Raw genomic sequence first — 22,021 nt, 5'->3', positions numbered from 1 at the left:
CGGCTGAGGGTGACGTGACCTGGGGGACTGCAGGAGGAATAGGGAAGTATTAATTTTTTTTTTCTAATGGCAAAACCCCTTTAACCCTTTCCAATCCACTGTCTGACGTCTTAAGACATTCTGATTGAAGGCTATACAGCTCCAATGTCGGAAGACGTCCAGCAGGGTATTCTTACTGTATATTACTGGTCGCTCTGTTGTCCAGCATGTCCCATACCCCAGTACTGGCTCTAGCCAGCAGATGGCGCTATTGTATGTTGGCAGAAAGAGAAAACCCACTAGGAAGCACTGAATCCAAAATTGGATTGCAAAAGGTTAAGCAACAAAAAAGACTTGCATGTAACAATATTTGAGTTTTTAAAGCAGTGCAAAACATAAGGACAGTACAATCATAAAGCCGTTGATCAGTAGTATAGAAAAGTCACAATACACACACCCACGTTACGGTCTGTGTCATGTCAAATTAGATAAATTATTACCCACTAAGACCGGTCATCCCTCCGGGATCATTCTGCATGCAGCCAAGAGTCGTATGGGGAGGCGTTAATAATCACACACAGAGACATGGTATGATCAAAAGCACTCCAAATTTAACTGTGACAAAGGGCATAATTTATAGTCTTCCTTATCAGTAAACGACATACTGAGTTTGTGCAGAGAACGCAATAATTGACTCCACATTGGAATTTCCCACACCATGTTATTCACCAGAGATAAGCAAAAAAGTCCTCACATAATAATCCTAATTATGCAGCGACTCGTTTGGAGAGTCTTTGAAAATCATTGAGCAGGTTTGTGATCACTATTATAGAAAATGTACATATCTAAGGTATTACGGCAATGATTTTTGAAATATTTTTTATCATAAAAGTAAAAGAGGATAACAAAAGTAATGGGGTATTTGACATTGTATTTGAGAAACACTCCAAGAACCTCCATCGTCATTCGCAGTCCCCCAAATAACCCCCATCATCCTTCACTGTGCCCCATTGTCTACTGGACATTATACCCGTCACAGACTACACTTCAGGGAAAAGGACAGTTTTCTTTTCTTTTGTTTTCCCTATTTTGATTATTATTTTGTCTGTAACAGGTCTCGGGCTGTATACGGACTGGCATCACAAACTTGATAACCTTACCACTGTACACTGCCCAACTTCACGGGTAGCACCAAATGCCAAACAAGAACACCATTTACACTGTGGTGTTTTTCCTGCAGGTGCGGTCCGTGACAGGGGGAATAGCGGAGCCACTACCGTAGCCAAAAATAATGCGCTAGGCATAGATAACATACCAGCAGAGCTATTGCTGCCAGTACTGGTGAAAACCATCGCAGTGCTGTGTCAGGCAGTATGGGTGTGCATGCAATGGCCACAGGACTGGAAAAGATCTGTATTCATCCCTCTATTAAAGAAAGGCGACTCCCAGAATTGCTCCAACTACCGAATAATAGCCCTCATTCCACATGCAAGCAAGATCCTTCTCAAAATCATACAAGAAAGACTGAGATCAGTAGCCGAAGCGGCACGCCCTGATGCGCAGGCAGGATTCTGGTGAGAACCCGCGACCATATTGCCAACCTGCGATGGACTATGGAAAAAACTTGAGAAATTGAAAAGAATATTGACATGTGCTTCATCAACTACATCAAGGCCTTTGACTACATCAACCATGACAAGCTATGGCGCCCCCTACAAGAGCTGGGCGTATCAGCACATGTAGTCAAGCTGATAAATCACTTTATACCAATCCAGAAGCCACTATGAGAACACAGTATGGGGACACAGATTGGTTTGGAATCCGTAAAGGCGTCCAACAGGGCTGCATCCTCTCACCCTTCTTGTTTAAACTATATGCAGAAGTGATCATGCAGAAAATGGACCTAGACGCATTGGAAATCAGGGTGAAAATAGGTGGAAGAAACATCAACAATCTCCATTATGCGGATGACACAACTCTGCTTGCAGAAACAAAAGCCGGTCTGAAGCAGCTGATATGTAAGATTACAACTGAAAAATGGGCCTCTACTTGAATTTAAAGAAAAGAAAAAAACAAGGCCATAGAATGCGTGCGAGACTTCATCTTCTTTGGTTTGAAAACTGACCAGGCTGGAGAATCTGTGCCAGAGATAAAACGTAGGATGGCATTGGGGCGATGCTAAACATGGACAAAATCTGGTAAAGTAGGGATATTAGTATAGCAACTAAATGCAGGATAGTGCAAAGCATCATATTCCCCAGAGCCATGTATGGATGTGAAAGCTGGACTGCGAGGGAAGCTGATAGGAGGAGGATTGATGCGTTTGAGCTGTGGTGCTGGCGAAAGCTGCTGCATATACCCTGGACAGCGAGAGTAACAAATAGTGAAGTCCTGAATCGTATAAGACCCGATATATCACTGAAGAGCAAGATGACCAGACTCAGACTCACGGGGGCCAAGATGGTCGGGCTCAGACTCACAGATTTTGCTCATTTAAACCAAATAGAGTCACTAAAAAATCTATAATGCTTAGACAGATCAGTGACAAAAGAAGATCCGGCGCCAAAGGACACGATGTCTGATACTGTCAGAGAGGATACCGGCATGGATATCACAGAACTGAAAGAAGCAGAGCAAAACCAAAAAACATGGAGGGAGGGAGCCCTTAGGGTCAACATTGGTAAAAGAGTTAGGATTTTTTTCAAAGTGGGGAGGAAAAAAACAATTTTTTTTTTTTGTAAAAAGGGCCACATCCTTAAGGGGTTAAGGAAACAGTTCTTACAACATTATGCTTCAAATAAAATTAGATACAGTTACAGAATACAAATATTGATAAAATTAAGAAACAAATCACTACGACAGTCAGCATCCCAAAGACTCCCCAACACGCGTTTCCTCAGGAGTCTGTTTGTCGAAAGGCACTGGTTCCTGCTAAATAGGCAGGGTGATTATAATGACTGCCAGAGTGATATTGTATATTTACCCAGAAACTATCTATATACCACACCACCCTCAGCCGTGCCTTGGATGAAGTGGCACCGCCCATGACGCGAGCTGTCAAACGCAGACCACGGCAACCCTGGCTCACGTCCCAAACACGCTTCATCCGGCGGTGCTCTAGGTGCGCCGAGCGGCTGTGGAGAAAGTCAAAGCTGCCAGCAGACTTCCTCCACTTCAAATTCATGCTTAAAATGTATAACCTAGCCCTTCACCATGCCAAACAAGTTTATTTCACCTCCCTTGTCTCCTCACTATCCCACAACCCCAAACAACTCTTTGAGACCTTTCACTCCCTCCTCAGCCCCAAGGAACAGGCCCCTGCGACAGACCTGACTGCTGGAGAGCTAGCTGCCTATTTCAAAGAAAAAATTGACCACATTCGAAAAGAAATCTCTGAAAGCTGCGTGGTTAGCCCTGATCCCAGCTTCATCAGCACTGCACCCAGCACCTACTCACTATCTACGTTAGAACCAACGACAGAGGAAGAAGTCTCCAGGCTCCTTTCCACTGCCCGCCCTACCACCTGCGCCAGCGACCCTCTCACCTCCTCCGCTCCCTTTCCCCAGCTCTCATTACTCACCTTACCACAATCTGCAACCTCTCCCTAACCTCTGGCACTTTTCCCTCCTCATTCAAACACTCCATTATATCCCCTCTGCTTAAAAAACCAACCCTGGACCCGACTAATGCTGCTAACTACCGACCCGTCTCAAACCTCCCCTTTATCTCCAAATTACTGGAACGCCTGGTCTACTCCCGGCTTACTCGCTTTCTCTCTGACAACTCACTCCTCGACCCCCTCCAGTCTGGTTTCCGCTCTCTACACTCGACCGAAACTGCCCTTACAAAAGTAACAAATGACCTGATGACTGCAAAGTCGAGAGGATATTACTCTCTACTAATCCTCCTTGACCTTGTCTGCTGCATTTGACACGGTCGACCATAATCTCCTTCTCACTATGCTCCACTCTATTGGTCTAAAGGATACTGCTCTCTCCTGGTTCTCCTCCTACCTCTCTGACCGCTCTTTCAGTGTTTCCTTTGCTGGTTCTATCTCTGCTCCACTTCCTCTCGCTGTCGGGGTACCCCAGGGCTCGGTCCTTGGTCCCCTTCTTTTCTCTATCTATACAGCCTCAATTGGACAAACCATCCACAGATTTGGCCTCCAATACCATCTCTATGCTGACGACACCCAACTATACACCTCCTCTCGTGAAATCTCTGGACCATTCCTCCAAAATATCACCGACTGTCTGTCTGCTGTCTCTAACACTATGTCCTCCCTTTTTCTCAAACTAAACCTCTCTAAAACTGACCTCCTTGTCTTTCCACCTTCTAACCGACCTCCCCTCAACATCTCCATTCCAGTGTCTGGCACCATCATAACCCCCCGACGGCATGCCCGATGCCTTGGCGTCACACTGGACTCTGACCTCTCCTTTGCCCCCCATATCCAATCTCTGGCCCAAACATGCCACATGCACCTCAGAAATATTGCTAAAATACGTCCGTTCCTAACCACGGACACGCTAAAGACGCTCGTGGTTGCGCTCATCCACTCCCGGCTTGACTACTGCAACTCGCTACTCATTGGCCTCCCCCGCACTAGACTCGCTCCGCTCCAATCCATACTAAATGCAGCAGCTAGACTCATTTTTCTATCCAGTCGTTATTCAGACGCCTCTGCATTATGCCAGTCGCTGCATTGGCTGCCCATCCACTGCAGAACTAAATTTAAACTCCTCTACCTCACTCACAAAGCTCTGCATGGCGCTGCGCCACCATACATCGCCTCCCTACTGTCAGTACACCACCCAGCCCGCTCACTCCGATCGGCTAACACACTCAGACTAAACACCCCTGTAATACGAACCTCTCATGCTCGCCTACAGGACTTCACCAGAGCAGCACCCATCCTCTGGAATGCTCTACCCCAAGGCATCCGGACAATTCCCGATGCACGAAATTTCAGACGTGCCTTAAAAACGCACCTCTTCAGGGAAGCATACCAAATCTCCTGACCTAGTCCCCTGCCCCTCACTATGGTGCTCCACCCTGTTTGCCTTCTGATAAATGATCTGTACATAATATTTCCTATTGCCTGTGTTCCCCACCCCCTGCACCTCCTGTACCACCCTCAACCCATTTGTGTCTAACCCAATGTACCTTATATTGTAATTGTTGTATTGTTTTGCATTTATCCATGCCTGAAAGCGCTGCGGAATAAGTTGGCGCTATACAAATAAAGATTATTATTATTATATTATTATTATATCACTGCCAACAGGTAAAAACAGAGGCATAACTTAAAGCTGCTGGGCCCCAATGCAAAACCTGTAACAGGGCCCCCAACTATAATGCTTTATTCATAGTACTGGGCTCCCTATAGGGAGAAGAGAGGCCTTATGGGCCCCCAAAGGGTCCTGGGCCCGGGTGCAACCGCATCCCCTGCATCCCCTATCGTTACGCCAGTGGGTAAAAACTAAAATATAACTTTTATTGATAACAAATAAAAACCTCTTATTGCTAAAATATATATCCAAATAATAAATCAATTAGATGTAAATGCATGAAAAGGTATTTTCAAAATGTCTGGATAAGCAATTATGAAGATATATATCTACTACACCTTAGAAGAAGGGGAAAAATGCACTCAACATCGTTAATAATATGTAACATGGCCCTAAGATGACCCTGATATGTCCTGCCACTTTCCCCTATACCCAGTCAGGGTGTCACCCTGAAGAGGCCAGCCCTGTGTAATGTAGATGAGTTATGGACTATGGTCTACACCACTTGGTGAACACAAGGACAGAATTCAACAATTCATTGAATCAAAGCCACGCCACATTAACAACTGTATCACGCAGCATAGTGGCCCAACTACTTACTAATCATCCTGTTTGTTGAGCCACAGGAGACATGTAATTGTAAGAAATTAAAATCAAATTGTTTAGAACTTAATTATCTCTGTGTTGAGTTTTGTTTCATTTTGAGTACTTCTTCATGGTGTGGCATTTTATCTGTGAGGTATAGCATCCCTCACTGTCCACCTCGCCATACCGTGCACATCTCCAGCCCCTTTACCTTCTGTATCACCCAATTATCTGTAGTATTAACCTTGTTGCAGCAGGACTCTCACCCCTATTGTTTCCACCAACTGATTACGATTGTAACCGCGGTTCTGTAATGTTTGTACTTTTGTCTTTCTGTATTCCCCTGTCTATGTAAGCTCTGCGGAATATGTTGGCGCTATACAAATATAGATTATTATTATTAATGCGCTGACCTCTCCTCTGCGCAGCAAAATGCAACATTTGATAGTCATGGGTAAATATGGTGATGTGAATTTGACAGTGTAGTGCCAGTATTTCTGAAACAGTTGCATTTACATGATCAAGAGTGTTCCAAGACTGATTGAACTATAGACAGACATCCAAAAGAAAATCGCACAGCTGGAGGTTCTGTGTGGTTAATCCTAGAAGAAAGTGTCAAGTGGCACATCTGGTATCTCATTAACAACATGCCCAGTGGACCAACTGACCCAGCAGTACAACAACAGGGAACTTAGACAAATTTCCACACTGACCATGCTGCAAACCTTGCGTCGACTGGGGTTCACTAGCTGAAGAGTGATAAGGGTGTCCTGATGACCCTGCATCATTACCAAGAATGTCTCGCATGGGCCCAGGAAAGATACCAATGGACCTTGGACACATAGCAGAAGATCATATGGAGTAATGAGTCCCATCTTCTGCTGAACCATTCGGATGGTCACATGTGCATGTAGCATAAACATCATGATGCCGTATCCCATGGGTGAACTGTTATTGTTGCACAGGCTGATGGTGGTGGTGTCATGGTCTCAGGAACATTTTCCTAGCATGGCCTAGGACTATTATTCATTATGCCACCATCTTTGAATTATGAACACCACAGGGACCTGCTATCTGATCAGCTTTACCCAGATATTCAACAAGTCTTCCCCGACCACAATGCCACCTTTCAGAAGGACAATGTTCCGTGTCATCAAGCTCGGATCAGTAGGGAGTGGTTGGAGAAACACGGCAATGAACTCTCCAGACTTGGCTGCCACATTCACAGGACTATAACCCCATTGAATATGTTTGGGATATGCTGGAAAGGGCTGTGAGATCTGTTCCCACGTATCCGCAAAATGTACACCAACTGATGGAGCTGCTGCAGTAGGCATGAGTTGAGTTGAGTATGGAGGATGTTTGCCACATTGTGGAATCTGTTCCCCAATGTATGAAAGCTATGATCACCCAAAAAGGTGAACCAACCTATTAATCAGTAAGTGTTTCTAACACAATGATCATTCAGTGTATATTTGGTATCAGTGTAGTTGTACTGCCCCATGAAAAAAAAAGTTAACATTGCATTTTTACTGCACCATGAAAGCCATAAAAACAAGACTCCCCAACAAATGGCGCTATTGAATTTTTAAAATATTTTATATGGTACATTAAATACCATTAAAATATTTCATTTGTATGTCAATAAAACAAGGCCTTATAAGGCTCTGTCAATGGCGAAATGAAAAAGTTAAAGACTTGAAATATGGGGATTAAAATAAGGACGGAAAAATGAAAAATGGTTGGCCATTAAAAGTTTAAAGTGTACCTCCAACCAAAAATGACAATTTCCCAATACTCCTGAACTCACATAAAAAGTGAGGGCACGTAGCGGGATGTAGGCTTGTGCAAGTCTGGCATGACAAGGTTAGGCTGGCAAAAAAAGCTCCAGAGGTGGGCAGCGTTAAGTTAGAATGGGTTTGAATGTACTTAGAGGGAGAAAGCAGAAAGGAGGGGTGTAATGAAGTGTACTTACCTAGTCTGTAAATGCAGAGGGCCGAGAGGAGGAGCTCCAAGTTTCCCACACACCAGCCGCAGTCTGTGCTTAGCATATTTGCCTTAACCTGGTGGATGGGAGAGAGTTTTGTTCTTTTTCTATACATTGTCATGGCAGCCAACAGTAGTCAATAGAAATAAGCGAGCATACTCGCTAAGGACAATTACTCGAGCGAGTATTTTCCTTAGCAAGTACCTGCCCGCTCGGAAGAAAAGATTCGGTTGCCGATGTGGGTGAGCGGTGAGTTGTGGGAGTGAGCAGGGGGAAGCGGGGGGGGGGGGGGGGGGAGAGGGAGAGAGAGATCTCGGCTCCGTTCCCCCCGGCTCTCCCCCGCCGCTCCCCGCCGGCACCTGGATCTTTTCTTCCGAGCGGGCAGGTACTCGCTAAGGACAATGCTCGCTCGAGTAATTGTTCTTAGCGAGTATGCTCGCTCATCTCTAGTAGTGAAGTCTTTTAGGGTACCTCTAAAACTGTGTTTTCGAATAAGGGACCATCAGAGGTATGGTGATTCTGGTTATGGTGGCTATGGAGCTCAACAAAGTGGTAGAGTTCCTAATTAGATAAAGAACTGGGGAATGTGGTACACATTACCATTGACATTTGTTACCTCCCAGATTGGTGCATTGTGGCTGGGGGATCGTATATCAGTTTTGCTAATTAAGGCTTTGCCAGACCTCCCTGGGGTTTGTTGGTTGATGGACATTATACATATATGATTTAAATGTTGTGGTTTATATAATTTGATAAAGCTGTTGTTGCGGCTATGTATTCCATTATGCCTTAGTCTATTATCTATGGTAGGAAGGGTACTAGTTTTGTGAAGACGGCTAGCTGCACAGCCGCAATGTACACAGTAATACCCCATGTCATGATGATGTCCAAAGCTCAGTGATTTACTGCACCAACTCAAGAAGCCGGAGTTATTTGTCACAATGAAGTTCTTAAACAGGGTGCTGCTTGATTTCTCAATTGCCTGGGAGTCTTCTTTTTCTTTGTCAGCCACAGGGTGAGTTGCATCTGCTTGTTGCACCCCTGAGGCAATAAACTGCTCATTTTTTAATCACTGTGTGAAGAGTCCTTGTTAAGGTAACCCCTTAATTTAGGTAAAACTCAAGGGGTAGTGTAGCCTTATTAATCAAGTATGCCTAATTATTATTCAATGCATTGGAGAAGAGAACTATTGCGGCAGTTCTCGGATCTGTTCCTTTCTAGTAATCGGGTTCAGCTCTTGTATTTGGTTCTCTTCATCTTCTGATCTGATTGGAGTGGTTTTACGTGAGACTTGCTTGTTTGCACACATGGAAGGACTATTTAACCTGGCCTTGCGCTTAGCTTATTGCTGTTCAATTCAGTCTCCCTCTGACTGTGGTGGAAGTCAGAGGTTGGTGCTGGATCTCTTGTTTTACTGATTCTATACTAAGCTAAGCACTGAAGTTACTATTGTTGATATCTTGTTCTCTGTGGTTTTCTGCTCTCCCTTGTAGGGTCTGCTAGTGGCCTAGATATGTGGTCAGGTTCGCCCTTGTTAAAGGAGATGTCCCGCGCCGAAACGGATTTTTTTTTTTTTAAACCCCCCCCCCCCGTTCGGCGCGAGACAACCCCGATGCAGGGGTTAAAAAAACCACCCGCACAGCGCTTACCTGAATCCCGGCGGTCCGGCGTCTTCATACTCACCTGCTGAAGATGGCCGCCGGGATCCTCTGTCTTCATGGACCGCAGGGCTTCTGTGCGGTCCATTGCCGATTCCAGCCTCCTGATTGGCTGGAATCGGCACGTGACGGGGCGGAGCTACACGGAGCTACACGGAGCCCCATAGAGAAGAGGAGAAGACCCGGACTGCGCAAGCGCGGCTAATTTGGCCATCGGAGGGCGAAAATTAGTCGGCACCATGGAGACGAGGACGCCAGCAACGGAGCAGGTAAGTATAAAACTTTTTATAACTTCTGTATGGCTCATAATTAATGCACAATGTACATTACAAAGTGCATTATTATGGCCATACAGAAGTGTATAGACCCACTTGCTGCCTCGGGACATCTCCTTTAAGGCGGATTATCTGTGTACAGCCAGGTCCCTTACCTGGGTAAAGAGTGTTTAGGAATACTGTTTCTCTAGTGTCTGTTTTGTTTATTGTTTGTCACTGCTTTGTGTGCACTTGTGGTCTGTTTGTTCACAGCTTGTGAGTCTTTCAGGTTTTCGGATCAAGCGCATCCTGATTGGATATGATAAAAGCAATGAGAAACACCAAGTGATGTTTCCAAGCTCTTCTGTTTTTTATTGTTGCAATGCAAGAGGTTATATAATTTGACAATTCAAACTATGCACCCTGTGTGAAAATTGTCTCTTCGGCCCCCTTCACACGGGCGGAAATTCTGCGGCGGGATTTCCCGCAGAATTTCCGCCCGTGCACGCCTGAATAGGATTGTATTTAGAGATGAGCGAACGTACTCGGATAAGCACTACTCGTCCGAGTAATGTGCTTTATCCGAGTACCTCCCCGCTCGTGCTGAAAGATTCGGGACGCGCTGCGGAGCGGGGAGCTGCAGGGGAGAGCGGGGAGGAACGGAGGGGAGATCTTTCTCTCCTTCTCTCCCGCCCGCTCTGCCCCGCTCCCCGCTGCGACTCACCTGGCAGCAGCGGAGCGCCCCGAATCTTTCAAGACAAGTACAGCGGTACTCGGATAAGGCACATTACTCGGACGAGTAGTGCTTATCCGAGTACGTTCGCTCATCTCTAATTGTATTACAATACGCAAACCTAGGCTGCGATTTGTCTGCGTGAAATCACATGTGGAAAACAAATTGTCGCATGCTCTATTTCTGTGCAGGTCTCGCAGAGGCCCGCACAGAAATGTCACTTCCGGGCCGCTGGCTCCGCTCTGCGCATGCGCCGGCTGGCCGGCAGCCTGCACATCAGAGAGCCATAGCCGCAGGAGAGGTGAACGCTGAACCGTTCCCTGCAGGGGCTCGGTTCGGGTCCTGCTGTGAGAATTCTCGCAGTGGGATCCGACCCGGCCGTCTGCAGGCTGCCATAGTAAGACATTGCAAAGGTTAATTATGAGAAAGCTGCATGCCCAGTTAGTACACATTTCACTACAATGTATCTTTTGCACACTTCTTGCCATGTACACGACAATATTGCATAAAATATAATTCAGTACCTTCACAGTCATAGGCCGTGTAGTGAAGCATTATATTGTCTACAAAAATCGATCGATCACGGGGCCCTTCAATGCTTTATTTAGATGCAGTCAGGATAAAAAAATAAATAAAGTTTGCTTTATCCAAGATAATGTATTGGCCTGAGGGTCCTCCAGAAAATAATCACACACTCCTGTCCTGCAGCACCGTCCTACGTGCTAACCGAGGCATAGGAGGTGCTGTATATTAGAGAAACCCTGTTTCTCCCCTTGCAACTGCAAGCTTGGCAAACAGCTGGCCTCTGGTTGGCTGCGTGTCATGCCCCCACTGTTTGCCTAGGAGCTTGGCTGTTGTTCTAGAGCAGGAAATATCCCTATGGTCCTCTATGTGAAGGGGGAGTGGAGGTAGAGAAAGTGCGGAAAAGAGACAGGAAGAGAAGGAGGAGTTAGTCAGTCTGCAGTGGGGAGTCGTCGGGAGCAGTCATGTAGGAGGGAGCCTGCAGTACTTTCAGCTGAGAGCCAGCATCAATACGACTTGGGAAGCCAGGATCTTCCATTCCCCCAAGTCCTGCTTACAGTGCGGAGCAAGAAAAGTGAAGCAATCCGACAAAGCAGTGAGTTACAAAAATCACCCGGTGAAGTTTCAGCCAAGGCTAGTAAAGCAGCCATCTCAACTCCAGTACACTCTCTGCACAAGTCATTTCTAGTATTCCCAGAGAAAGACCGAAGAGGAAAATTTGTAGTTACTCAGAAAAAGTATATATCTACATCTGTGCTATTCATCTGCTTCAGTTCCATTGTACAAAGAATTGTTCTGCTGTTTACAACGCTGTCTAATCGAGTTACTTAAAGAAACTGCACACTCCCAGTTTATTTGCAAAATCCAATCCAGGACTCATGTCAAGTTATTTACTGCCATTGATTACCTTAGTCCCGAATCGGAGTGTTGGCGTCACAGTGACAAACCCTGTTTATTGCACAATGTAAAATTGCTGGGCATTCTGTGTCAGGGTGCTACTTCTGAGTGGAATACCTTTGCCACCATAGTTGGGAGAGATTGTAGAGCCACCTGTGACTACCATCTTGAGATCCCCGTGGTCTCCCCTGCTTTGGAGCCTTCCGCTCAGCTATTGCAATAACATTATCAGTACCGCCCTAAAAGGGTACCCCTAAACCAGGAACATGCTTCTTCTTTATAAGCCCAGAGATGGCCTTCATTTTATATTTATGGGCTTATTTAAGGGGAACTTCATTTTTTACTCCAATGACCATGTGTAATCATCCTGAGGGGTTTGGATCTTCTCTGTCTCTGCTGTTTTTTGCTGTTTTTCTAATGTATAAATTGTGTAATAGATGGTGCCAGGCATTAAGTGGCAGCTTGACGCCTGATATATCTTTATGATTTTCTGCATTGATGTTTGTTATCTCAAAGACTGGAACATTAGACTGCATAGAAGATTCTTAGAGATTTGCCATTATCAGCCCACATGGTATTAGTAGATCATATGTCCAGGTTTTGATAAGGACCTTTTCTTTTTTATATACCCAAACACATGAGCACATAGGATAACCACCATATCCCTGCTAAGATTTTGCTGTGAGATAAAGATACAGAACCTTAACTGCAGGGAAGAAGTCGCGTCTTAGACCTTGGATGTGTTCTCAAGATGTTCGGTAAAAGATCGAAAGCCTTTTGATATAAAAGTCTTTGAATTTAACAGTACAGGGCTTACAAGAGCCAGAAACTTTCATCTTGTTTCAAAAAGTGCTTGTCTTTAGAGAGTTGTAACTCCTTCGACTATCCAGCCGCACGCACCGACATATCCTATAACACTCAAGATGCTCTTTATACTAAATACAAAGAGTCTAAACTTCACCCTCCATTTGCAGCAGAGTAAAATTAATGGTACAATATAGTGGAATTTAGTCGTTCAAGCAAAAAGATCTCATTATACAATGACCTCCATCAACATGACTCAACCAAACCCTAAGTCATTGCTAGACTGCCAAACTAAAAAGTCCAGGTCACTGAGAAACTACTTGTATTTCTGTTTGGGAGACTAGTTTTTGAGTATATGAGGTTACAGGCGTTGAAGTGGCCTCAAGAAATTCTACTAACTAGTATAGAATAGACTGATACTCTACGCTGCTTAGGACTCAACAGAGGCGTAATGTGGAGTCCCTGGACTCCAATACCAAATCTGTATCAGTACCCCATATCTACCATGTTCTGTGAAATAATATGAAGGTTTTCTTTTGTGGCTGAAGAGCCTTTCCTCCAGATATGACTGCTACCTCAGCACCCGTCTAACTACAGCCCTGATTAGCAAAATTAAAGATAACATTTAGCAGCTTTAGCATAAAACCAGCAGAAAGGCGCCATGGGAGACCGAGTGTATAAATTATGAGCCGTGTGTACTAAGAGGTGATAAGTTAAATCATTGTGTAACAAACAGAGAAAGAATTTGAAATGAGAAGATGCTATCCAGTAGTTATAATTTCGCTTCCAGAATTTCCTCCCACAATGCAGTAATAGCAGCCACTTTCTATGTGGCATTAGTGTTTAGTTTTGGTAACACATGGGCGCCTATATAGCACTGTATAGAGGTAGTGTTATATAAACATGTGCAACGGTATTATTTGGGCAGTACAGTTGCAAAAAAAAAGTCACTGAACTATTGGAATGACCTAGAGTTCTGCTTTCATTACTAATAAAATAATGAAAAATAATACGATCCCACTGAAGCTAATAAAACTAGATGGCTGATGTCTGGAAGACAACATCTACAAATCTTTAAGGAAAAAGCAAACCGTAAACTACTTTTACCAAACAGTCGATGTTTGAATTTGGCAAGCAATCCAGGAAACTTATAGCTTATGTGGTCCGTCAAAAACTTCCTCTCCCCCAATATTAAAAATTGTTATGTCTTCCAAATGACTAAACTCAGGAATTCAAACAGAACTCAGATGCAGGGACAGAACTCAGACAGCATTGCAGAACTCAGAAACTCAGATGGAATACAGACACTGAGAATCAGACTTCACTGACAGACTTTAATAGTCACTGACCGGAGAACTCTGATGGAACCTCAGACAGAACTGTAGGACAGAGAGACGGACTACATACTCACGGACAGGCATAAACCAAAGACTGATAAGGACACAAAACACTCACCTGCATGCCTGCACATCTAGCCAGATGGAATAACTATAGGATATACAAGGTATTCATTCATATTTTGGCCAAGATACTTAAGCCTGCGAGCCAAGTTCAAGAGTCCCCGTTGTCTCACGGGTCACTACTCTAATGAGACAACTAACCCCAGGAAAACCTGCCTGCATGCGGGACGATCATCCCAAGAGGGATGACCCAGCAGTGGAACCTAGGGACCTACTTCGTCCTAGATGATAAAGGATCCCCAGCAAGACACAGTTAACACTACACATACAGAAACCTTCACAGACATGTAGGAACATGACACTAATCACATCAAATCACACACTGAACATGCCCGCTCACACCTCATGTATGACCACATGCACAGACATGCAGGAACATGACACTGTTCACACTGAACATACTAAAAGCTGTACAAACATACAGGAACATAACACTGTTTGCTCTAAACATACTGAAAGCTGCACAGACACACAGGAACATGACACTGTTCACACTGAACATACTGAAAGCTGCACAGACACACAGGAACATGACACTGTTCACACTGAACATACCAAACAAACAGGGAAAGATCAGCAGCCACTAGCAGAGGAGCTGGTATAGATGAGCAGCAGACCTAGGGGATTGGCTGGCTGGGGATATCCACACCCAGCCAGCTCAATCAACCACCACCTGTGGAGCTGAGCTGCTGAGAAAAGATGTAGAACAAGAGATCCTAGCAGAACGCTTTAACAAAAATATGCTCCCCTACTCCTAAGAACTGAATTTTTACAGACTCAGCTAGCTTACTTAACAGATTTACTCAGTTTTATCAAGATTTATATCATTCCCAAGTCACATATGAACTCAAGATCTTAGAACATTTCTGAATAAGATAGATTTCCCTAAACTTTCAACAGACCAGAACATGCTTCCTTTTTAGATTCACCCATCACTCAACAGGAAATAGCAGACACTTTATCTTCCATGGCCTAGAACAAGTCACCTGGCTCAGATGGCCTTCCTATTGAAGCTTATTTACCTTTTTGCGAAATCTTAATCCCCGGTTACCCTTTCTTTTCTACAAAATCATGAAGGAGGGTAAATTTCCAGATTCATTTAATGAAGTAACTATTGTGATCCTACTAAAACCTGACAAAAACCCTGAAGATTGCAGATCCATATCCCTCCTCAATACAGACTATAGAATTATTAACAAATAGACTAAATTTGGCTATCCACGATATTATCCATTCTGAGCAGACAGGATTCATCCCTGGTATATCTACATCAGATAACACCAGACGTGTGCAGCTAATAACCCAAGAAGGTTGGAAACAAAGAACTGGGCTCTAACAATGTTAGATGTCGCAAAGGCGTTTGATTCAATTGAATGGCCCGATCTATAAGAAGTGTTGCACTATTTCAGATTTGGCTAGTATTTTATTAATTGGATACCCATCATATATAAAACCCCTCATGCCGGGATCCTCCTCAATGGACTATTTTCTCCTTCGTTTAATCTTCATAGAGGAACGCAGCAAGGAAGCCCTTTGTCACTTCTCTTATTTGCCGTTGCTATTGAACCCTTAGCATTACTAATTAGACAAGACCCAGATTCTGAAGGTCTAATAATTGGTTCCAGGGAAGACCATATAGGATTATATGCTGATGACATGATTTTACTTCTTTCCAACCCAAGATACTCTTTACCAGTTGGGATATCAATCATGGACACATTTGGAAGCTTCTCAGGCTTACTTATTAATTGACCAAAATCTGGGTTTATGCCTCTCGAAGAAAAGGGATGGATAATAGAAGAAGAAATAGTATATATACCACCATATCAATCCATTGTTAGAGATATTATCTACAAATGGAAAAAATGTACGACTGTTGCTACAGATGGGACAAACGTTAACATGCTTGGAATAACAGGCTAACTTCACAGGCTTCTTCAGGGAAAAAGATATCACAATGTATTATGGGCTTTATAGGGAGCCTATCACCACCCAAACGTACCATAAAGGTTTTGGTGCTGTTCAGTGAGGTAACGGGGAGCTGGAGGATATATTTTTTATACTCCCCCATTTCTGTGGTGTCCGCTGGTGCAGTCCATGTGTGCATGTACAGCGGTCTGAAAGAGTCAGATTTTCAGACTCTACCAGCGGACACCACAGGTACGGGGGAGTGGGGGAGTATAAAAAATACTTCTCTGGCTTCCCGTCACCTCGCTGAACAGCACCATTACTTATTTTATGTGCCAATCAATGGGAACAAGTTCCCTTTAAAAATAATTTATAAGGTGTAATGTCCCATTTTCACCACCAGATGGCAAATGAAACTGTCTTACACAGAGGTCATATCTAACTGTAGCAAATCCCAATGCCTTTCATCAGAGTTGGCTATAGTGTAATAGTAAAATTCGGTTTGATACCCAGTAGACCAGGGTTCAATTCCCGTCTAAGTTTTTTCTTAATAGGTTCATTCCATGTTAGCTTTTTAAACCCTACAAAAATTCCAAATGATTAGCGGGATAGCTTGTGACTGGAGTCTCGGAAGAGCCCTCTTCTACTCTTGGCCCAGTTGTGATCGCACCTTGTATGACCACGGTCATTAACCCTTTCCAATCCACTGTCTGCCATCTTCCTTCATTCTGATTGAAGCTTGTACAGCTCCAAAGTCAGAAGACGTCCGACAGGGTATTATTACCGTCTATTGCCAGCCACTCGGCTGTTGGAGCCTCTCTGGCACACACACACTGGCTTTAGCCAGCAGATGGCACCGTTGTATAACAGCAAAAAGATGAGCCTTTTAGGAAACCCTGAATCCAAAATTGGATTGGAAAGGGATAAGCCATTGGATGACATCATTTGCCATACATGACATCTGATGGTTAATGATGGAACCTGTCGCTTTAGATGATTACTACTAAAAGGGCCCATTTACACAGATGATTTTTTCACCCAAGTTCTGTCCAAGATTGTAACTTCGACAACACTCAGAACTTATGAGTTGTATAAGGTCGCATGTTAGTTGCACCCGACTCACTCACCTTCTAGGGACAAGAAGAGAGACAATACACTCCCCAAAGTCCATGAAATACACGTACAGCACACAGATGGGATGTACGCAGTGTGGATAGGCCCTTACGGTGCGATTTTGGTATGGAATTTCTGCAGCAGAAAATCTGCACAAAAATTCACGTCAAAATCTGTGCTATTTGGCATGAATTTTGGTGGGGATTTTGGTTTAAATCTACAGCAGATTCCACCCCCTTCAAGTCAATTGAAATGAAGGGGTGAAATCCGCTTCAAAATCTTCGTAGGAAAAGAAAAATGCTTGGAATGCAGCAATGCAAATTTATATTTTTATGTAAAAAGTGTTTTTATTGTATAAAAGTAGTAAAAATAAAATAAAAAACACTAATTTGGTTTCACTGTATTCATATTACTCTCAGAATGAAGATTACTTAAGCCGGACAAAAAAAAAAAAGAAAAAAAAGAAATTCTAGATTTGCTATTTTTAGGCTAATCCTGCCTTCCAAAAAGCGGTCCCACAAAAAAATGTGGTTACACAGAAATTATTTTATCCTATTTTGTGTTTTTAATGTGCAAAAATAGTAACTATATAAACTAGCTATCACCAGACTTGTGCTGATCCAAAAAATAAGACCATGATGTATATTTATATTTAACCAAATGCTGAACATGAGTAAAACAAAACCTTCCAAAACAATGGCGTAATTTCTTGTTTTTTTTCATCACCCCTCAAAAACAATTAATAAACGTTTTACAGCAGATTATACATTCCTTAAAGTAGAGTCATTTAAAAACACAATTTGTCCTGCAAAGAAACCAGCCCTCATCTCACTATAGCAAGGGGGGGAAATGACCCTTTCAATGCAATGATGAAAAAACAAGGAAAATATTTTAGTCATTAAAGTGACTGTATTATGATATTTATTCATCTGTACACGCGTACAGATGAATGAATGACAGGGGAAATCTGCTGTGATTGGCTGAGCGCCTCAGCCAATCACAAGCAGCTCTTTCAGCCGGCGTGGATTTTAAATCCCTGCCTGCTCAAAAGAACTGCATTAGGGCTCCCACCCACTGGCGATATTTTCTCATCGCAGTGCGAGAAAAGAATTGGCATCAAGTCGACATATCGCCAGTCTTTTCAATAGGGGCCAGCGGCAGCAGCGCTAGCCTCATTGAAAAGATATGGAGAATGCCACGGACTTCTGCCACAGCTGTGACAGCTGTGACAGATGTGGCAGCAGTTTCCTTCATCCCCGCGGGGACCGCGGGGATGAAGGAATCCTCTGCCACAGCTGTCACAGCTGTGGCAGAAGTCCCCGGCATTCAATTCCATTGCTTTTAATGGGATCGGCCCTGCTGCCGATCCCATTGAAAGCACTGCTTTCTGCAAGCCATGTGGAATGATTATCGGGGAAGGGCTTGAAATATAAGCCCTTCCCCGATAATCTGCCAAAAGTGTGAAAAAAATAAAAAAAAATCATAATCACCTCTCCTGCACTCAGCCGCATCCTCCTGCTGGCTCCCCGGCACTACTATGAAGCTCTTTCAGCAGTCAGGGAGCATTCATGAATAGCTAAGAGCTATGTGTGATTGGCTGAGCGCTCAGCCAATATCTAAGCAGTAGCTGCTATTGGCTGAGCCCTCAGCCAATCTGCACAGTATGATTTTTTAAATTTTTTTTTACCACTTATTGATAATTATCCGGGAAGGGCTTATATTTCAAGCCCTTCCCCGATAATCATTCTGCGGGGCTTGGCTGAAATCATTGATTTCAATGGGATTGGCAGTTGTGGGGATGAAGGAAACTCCTGCCACAGCTGTCACAGCTGTGGTAGAAGTCCGCGGCATTCTCCCTATGCTTTCAATGGGGCTAGCGCTGCTGTCGCTAGCCCCATTGAAAGCACTTGCGATATGCCGGTTCTATACAGGCCTCTTTCTTGTGCTGCGATGCGAGATTTTTCTCGTGCTCTCGCAGCGCAAGAAGGAAAATATCGCCAGTGGGTGGGAGCCCTTACAGAGCCGGGGACAGCGCAGAGGAAACGCAGCTGAGCTCCGGCAGCTGAAGCAAGGTGAGTATGCTTTTTTTTTACACTACTTTGTCTTGTTTTACAGGGAAGGGCTTATAATTAAAGCCCTTCCCTGAAAAACAATTACGGGATGCCGGCAGCTGGATCCCCTACCGCAGCTGTCATCTGTGACAGCTGCGGTAGGGAATTCTTTATTCACCACTGGGATGAAGAATTCCTTCACTGCATCGGTCATATCTGTGGCAGGTGCAGCAAGGAATTCTTTATTCCCTGCGGGGATGAATAAGACATCTGCCGCATGTAGCAGATGTGTTCTTCATCCCTGTGGTATACACGGCAGCGCCGACAGTAAGTATATATATATATATTTAGGGTTTTTGTTTACACTAAAATGATTGTTTTTTAAGGAAGAGCTTATTTTTAAAGCTCTTCCCTGAAAAACAACTCAGGGGTGCCGGCAGACCGTTGTCTTCAATGGAGCTGCTGTCAGCAGCCGCGGCTCCATTGAAGACAATGCGTGCATTCACTATGGTGCACGCATGTCCTATCTTTGCAGTCGTATGCCTGTAAAGCACGGACATGTGAACACAACATAGGGAATGCATTGGTTCTAACAGACATGTGTTTTATGCGCGCGTATGCTTGCATAAAAACACGCTCCTGTGAAGCCACCCTGAGCCCCATAAACTACATAAGGACAGGAAACAAGGGTCTGGGAGCGTGAATTTATACTCCATGGGCGCCCCGCTCCTGCGTTGTGTCCCCCCGAAGTCCACGTGCACCAGCAATGTGACTCTTTTTTTTCCAGTCCCCTCTGTGCACACGCTCTCCCTTAGAGATGAATGGGAGACCATGAGCACAGTGTGGACTGAAAATGTTCACATTGCGTGGAATTCGTGGGCACACAATGCAGGAACGGGACACCAAATGAGTACAAATTAGAGCTCTCTCCGGGGGGGGGGGCGTGGCCTAGCGAGCAGAGAGAGCAGAAGCACGGAGCCGCTGCTCCTGCAATCCGCGACAGTTAGAGGGTCTTTTCGGCTCACCTAACCCACGGACATCCTGCTCAACACCAGCAACAGCTACTCTGAGCGCTGGGGAACAAAAAGTGACCCTCCGGACCCCCACCGGGAGAAGTTAGTCACCGGGGCCTAGTTCTTGGCCTGAAGCCGGGGCCTAGATTTCCACGACCGTACCGGAAGCGTGCCGCGCAACCGGACCGGACCCCAGCAAGCAGCGCAGCCGAGGAGGCCATCCGGGGAGGCCCACCAACCCTGAACCGACAGGAGGGGGTAGGCGCAGGCTGCCGAGGGAAGCAGAACAGCGGTACAGAGGAGGAAGGAAAGCGGGCGCAGGCAAGGAGAAGCCGGCGCCATCTAGCAGCAGCCGCAAAGCGCTCGCCCGGCTCCTTACACCCGGGCCGGCTGAAATCCTACAAACAGCAAGTATCACTGAATATCTCACCATGGCCCTGCGGCCCCCCCCGAACCCCCGCCGCCGCGGTCCTCCCGCCATTTCACGCTACCACCAGGGGCTGACCTCCTACACCCATACCAGAAGGGAGCGAGCCCGCCCATCCCCCCAGCCAGACAAACAGAGGAAGAACGGGGCCACTTAACCCCTGGCCTCCTGGACGTTAGCAGAGATCTGAAGGGAGGGGGAAACAGCCACAGTTAGCCTGAGCAGGGGCAACATCAGCTCCTTGCTAAGCCAACACAGGCCCCCTACAGGGAGCCCCTGTATTTCCCTGCAAGGGCATTCCTTCAACTGCACTGGCAAAGCACAGTTAAAGGAACAGTGCGCACACGAACCTATATACGTGTAACCACCTAGCTCAAAGGACATTTAACTACCAACAGTCCATCCCGGGCATGCCGGACAGCCCCCCTCTCCTTCTAAACTTCTAAACTCGGAAGGCCAGCCCCTCACTAGCGCGGCAAAACAACCACTCAGCAGGCCGTGCCTGAATTGTCAGAGGAACCCTGTGATCTGAGCTCAATAGTTAAACACCGGCCGCCAATCCCTTTAAGGGCCTACAAGACCATCTCACCCCCGACAAGAAAGCCGGAGCATTAAAAGCACAAAGCTCTCCCCCCGACCCTCTGGAGAAAGCGCCCCCGAGAGCTGAATAAATCACCTACGCTGCTCCCGCGAGACAAACACGTCTCTTCCCAACTCGCCTACCACCGGAGCCCGGGTGAACAAAACTACCCACAGAGCGCTACCTTGCCTCTACTAGGCCCCCCCTACAAGAAGTCTTGGCCTTGCACCATTTGCAGTAAACAAAGCTTCAGACCGCAAACAGCTTATTCCTAAACAGCGGCGAAAGACTCGCGCAAACAATGACCACCTAGAGGGAACGCGCCGGGGGAGCGAGCTCTATCGTATTACTCAAAAACACATCTGATAAGCCAACCTCACAGCAGTATGGGGAAGAATAACAGAGACAGGAGCAGCGACACACTAGGAACTCCTCGTCCATCCAAAAGTCAAACAGACATGCAAAAATTTCTGAAAGAAAGAACTTCAAGATCACCTCACCCGACTAGCAAAAAAGCGTTAAACCTCCCAGCACCATCACCCCCCAACACTGAGAGAGAAGAGGAGGCCTTCTCAGATGGTGAGGAAAACGAACAACTCTCACGAAGCTTCATGAGGGACCTTATCACAAGTGCAGTAAGACCCATCATGTCTGACCTCTCAGATATTAAAGAGGACTTAAAATCAATGGGCAGAAGGGTAGAGGCACTGGAGACTTCTGCAGCCAACATAGCTACACATTCTACAGAACTGGCGCAGG

Source organism: Eleutherodactylus coqui, chromosome 13 (assembly GCF_035609145.1).
Source record: "Eleutherodactylus coqui strain aEleCoq1 chromosome 13, aEleCoq1.hap1, whole genome shotgun sequence".
Taxonomy (NCBI): Eukaryota; Metazoa; Chordata; class Amphibia; order Anura; family Eleutherodactylidae; genus Eleutherodactylus; species Eleutherodactylus coqui.
Note: the sequence above shows the minus strand (reverse complement) of the source record.